The 4,730-nt window shown below is 38.7% G+C and overlaps 1 pseudogene; it reads right to left on the minus strand.

Annotated features, from left to right (window-relative positions):
- Positions 1 to 694: 694 nt before the first annotated feature.
- LOC143848306 (serine/threonine-protein kinase-like protein At3g51990 pseudogene) lies at positions 695 to 2,646 on the minus strand (annotated as a pseudogene).
- Positions 2,647 to 4,730: the final 2,084 nt, after the last annotated feature.

A 4,730-nucleotide genomic window follows, 5' to 3' on the forward strand; every position in this document is an offset into this window, starting at 1 on the left:
ATCTCACCAGTAGATACTTCAAATTTAAGATAGTTTCTAGCATGGGCACTTCACCAAAATCCTTAGAAAATAAAATACAATTTGGGTAGCTGAACTAGAGAAAATAGAAAGCGTCTGCACAGAATATATCAGTTGACAAGATAAAAAAAATATTGCTATTAATTTAAATCCCGGTAGCCATTATCTTATAAATATCCAAAGACCAGATTATATGGGTGATTGCATCTCCATAAAGAAAGCCAACATGCAAGCATTAGTTCATTGAGCATCTTCCAAGGAGTTCAGTTCATAGCAAATTATAACAAGAATATTAATAACTGATATTGCAGTCTCCTAAATTTCCTCGAAAACATTAAAAACAAAGAAAGGCTATATCTACAAACAATTCAGTACCATATTGTAGATGGCAAAATATCTACCAACTAAAGGAAACTAATATTTTGTTCTTCAAGTAGCATATGTAATTGCTGAAGCCAGCCACTCTAAGTGACAATGCTTGTGCAGGAAAAATACATTCGGAGGCATACAATCTAATTGGATTGTGGGTGCACTTTGTGTGTAAACTTGCAATCATAAGAACTCTTGAATGGAAATTGAAAAGAGAAAACATTATAGATTGCTATTTTCCACTCATTGCACCCAAAATACAATTAGATTGTAAACCAAAACTAGCACTTAGTAAACTATGGAACGATTGTATCAAAAAATCGTGGTTGACTTATTCAGAAAAATACATACAGGAATATGTAAGTTTACACAGCTGGTTCAAGGAACTGAATTACCAGATCATCGGTCAGCTTCTCTCTGTATGAATACAAATGGCAGCCTTCATCCTCCACGTGAACTCATATTACACATGAAGAACCCAATGAAATTGATGAAACAGTATGAAACACAAAAAGATGGCACATGTTTTGCAGAAATGCAGCGATTCCCTCTTCACAAACATGAGTTTCATAGCTCAGTATATGTTCATCCATAAATTTCAAGAGTCTTTCTCATGTGACCCCTTTCCAGACTTACCAACAATCTCTTGCACATCTAGGCCTCTAAGATTTGGGATTCTTGCAAGCTGGAGCACGCACTCCTTTCCTCTGTCATGTACCAGATTCCCAACTTTGGATTCTTAATAGACTGTGATTTGTTCAATTTAACCCTCGGCATCCTTACGGCTAAACCCGTCCCTCTACCCAGAGCAAGCTGATCGATTTTTCAAGGATCATACACCATTTTTACTTCACTAACTAACTCATCTAAATCTGACCAACCACTACAACTCACAATTGTACTAGTTGGTTTATGGGCAAAATCTATACAAGACTCTACATTGGACACTTCTCTGTTCCTACTTGAATTCCTCCTCACAAACTTTGTATTCTTGGCGATCTCTTCAGATTTTGAACTTGGTCTTGTTTCCAAATCAAAATTCGATGACTTCCCCATCCGATTTCTCAGATCGTTCCAAATTGGCAACGAAAATCTGTGACTCACAAATTTAAGACAATTCACAACCTCGCTCATCGACGGCCTCTTCTCAACACTAAATCCTACACACTTAACCGCAGTAACTGCCAACTGTTTCATTACAAAAGAATCTCTAGGCGGCTAGATCCGAGGATCAAAAATCATTTCAAATTCACCCTGTTTCACAATAGGTGGCGCCCAATTTACAACACAAGGGGGACTATAATTCACATCTATCGCATTACGCCCACTGATAATCTCTAACAAAAGAATCCCAAAACTAAAAACATCACTCTTAGTACTTAGATTCTCCGGCCTAATATACCCCGGATCAAGATAACCTAACGTCCCCGCCGGAGGAGTAGACCTAACCCTAAAATCCTCTACATTCCCTCTTAAAGCCAAACCAAAATCCCCTAATCTAGCATTCCAATTCTCATCTAATAAAACATTTTGTAGACTTTATATCCCTGTGAATTACAGGTGGATTCAACAAATGTAGGGTTTCGATCGCTTTCGCGATCTGAAACGCGAATCTGACCCGTTTTCACCACCCTGGCGGCGAGGATTGTGATGCAAGAGATCATAAAGAGTCCCATTGGCCATGAATTCTACTACAATTACTTTTTTCTCATTTGAATTGAGACTAAACCCTAGAAGATTTACCAGACTAGGGTTTTGAATTCGAGATAGAATTTCAATCTCGTTCTCAATTGTGTTGTTGTTGTTGTTGTTGTTGCAGGCCATGCTGCTGCTGTTATTAGTCTCTTCTAGAAAGCTCGCCGGAGTTTTCTTTTTGACGGCGACGAGTTTTCCGGCGAGGATGGCTCTATAGACACAACCATGGCTTCCTTTTCCGAGAAGATTTTCCGGGGAGAAACCACCGGTGGCCGATTCTAATTCCTCGTAGCTAAATTGTCGTATCTTCGTTGGAGTTTTGTAGGGATCACACGTGGCAATTGCTGATTCGTTACTGCAAGAGAAATACCCCATCTCTCTCTTTGGATCTCAGAAGAATTGAGAAAACAGAGAGAAGAAAGGGAAAGACATTTAGAAGTAGATTTTACTACTGTAAAATATTTACGTTTGAATGGAATTATTCAAATGGAGGAAAGGGGTAAAGAAGGAAAAGAAGGTGGATTTGTTTCTGTTGCAGAATTTTTCAAAGAGCGGCCCCTGGCATGTTTGTTGTTGTGGCATTACACCTTTATACGGTATATAAGCGCATTAAAAATAGAGGTGTCTGTTTGGTGGCAATTCGAAGTCCGAAGACAAGAAGAGAGTAGATCTCTCTAGTTGCTTATGTGTCACATCAGAAGTCGTTTTAATATTTCTATATATCTCATCGGATATATTAATATGGGCACCCCCTCTGATAAATGCCAATATATTCTGAATATTTCCAATGTGTTGTGTATCCCCAGCTTCAAAAAGTGCTAACTAGTAGCCTAAATAGAATGAGTGAGTATTTTTATAGTTTTACTAAAAAATATCACAAAAATATATGGGGGGTGGTTTCTGAGCTCAAGCTCAAATAGCTTATCTGAGCTAGCCACTATAAATACGTCATCTCCCATGTTGTTTTACTCATCCAACCCATTCATTTCATACATCCTGACATAGATTAGGTGTTCCTAACAAACCATCTCTATGTGATCGTCTTAATCATTCGATTTGTAGAGGTACAACAAATGGACCCAAGTTCTAGTCTTCCATTTTAAACCCACAAATAAACACTTGGAATGATCTATGGAGATGATTTCTTAAGGACACACAATCTATGCTAGGTCCTATAAAACCAATATCTAACATAACCAAAACAACATACGCACCCACCCTATTTCTGAGCTCTAGAATATGAGCTTGAGCTCAGAAACCATTTCCTAATAATATACACTAAGAGATGTTATAGTAAAATGATAAGAAGAATGCTAGATCGAATGGGGGGCCTTGTATAAAATTTCAGGGGGCGCCCCATTGGATCCATTTCACTCAAACTCATTCACAAATGTACTGGAAGACTGCTAAGCTGAAGGTCACCCTTCCCAGCTTCCCTACCAAAAAAAGGGCCGCTTTTGCAAAGACCTATCCGCAAGGGCAACTCTTTGTTTCCACGTCATCCAATCACATTTAATATTCTTAAATTTTGTTTTTTCAATGTCATAATAAATACAGTTGGGTGACATGGTTCCAATGGAGCACCCTTGTGCCCTTGTGGATGGGTTTTTACAAGGGCACCCTTCAGTTTAGCATTCCACAATAATAAAATAGCTTTATAATTTATACTAGGGAAAATTATTAAAAAAATGCAAAGTTTTAGTTATATTATGAATAAAGGGTAGACATATCAATTTTATAAAAAAAATGGCTGTCAGGTGAGAGAATGTGACTTTTAGGACAAATATATCCCCTTGCTTTTTCCCACCATTTTTTTAGGCTCTAATTCCTAAGCTGTTTTCACCTACCCACTTCACCTTTTTCTTTCTTCTTCCCCAACCCATCCAACGTGAAAAACAGCCATTGCCATCCTCTGCAAGCTCCAATCCCATTGTATTTTGAAAAAAAAACACCATTACTTGTCACAAATTTGAACTTGGATGAAAAACATAGCTCTAAGTAGGTTCATGCTCCTCTAACGTGAAACTCCATTGGCAACGTTTCCAAGCTCCATTGCCATTGTAGTTTTGAAAAAAAAACTCCATTGCCAACATTTTCAAGCTCCATGGCCATTGTAGTGTTGAAAAAAAAACTCCATTTGCAACGTGATAAAGCTCCATTGCACACGTGATAAAAGCTCCATTTCTACTAGTTTCCGTCAAATTTCCGACTGAAACCAGTAGATTTTCCATTTCTACTGACTTCCATTCGGAAGTCCGACAATTGGTTCCCTAGTGGTTACGGGGTATAAAATGTGGTTCCCTAGTGGTTACGGGATAGAAAATGTGGTTCCATAGTGGTTTCGGAGTATAAAATGTGGTTCCCTATTGGTTTCTAGGTAGAAAATGTGATTCCCAAGTGGTTCCGGGGTAGAAAATGTGGTTCCCTTGTGGTTCTGGGGTATAAAATGTGGTTCCCTAGTGGTTTCGTGGTATAAGATGTGGTTCCCTAGTGGTTCTGGGGTGTAAATGTGGTTCACTAGTGGTTCCGGGGTAGAAAATGTGGTTCCCTAGTGGTTCTGGAGTATAAAATGTGGTTCCCTAGTGGTTCCGGGGTAGAAATGTGGTTCTCTAGTGGTTCTGGGGTGGAAACGTGGTTCCCTAGTGGTT

This window comes from Tasmannia lanceolata, unplaced genomic scaffold, assembly GCF_043159265.1.
Source record: "Tasmannia lanceolata isolate RefF3 unplaced genomic scaffold, GAP_Taslan_0.1 ptg000016l, whole genome shotgun sequence".
In the NCBI taxonomy this organism is placed as follows: domain Eukaryota; kingdom Viridiplantae; phylum Streptophyta; class Magnoliopsida; order Canellales; family Winteraceae; genus Tasmannia; species Tasmannia lanceolata.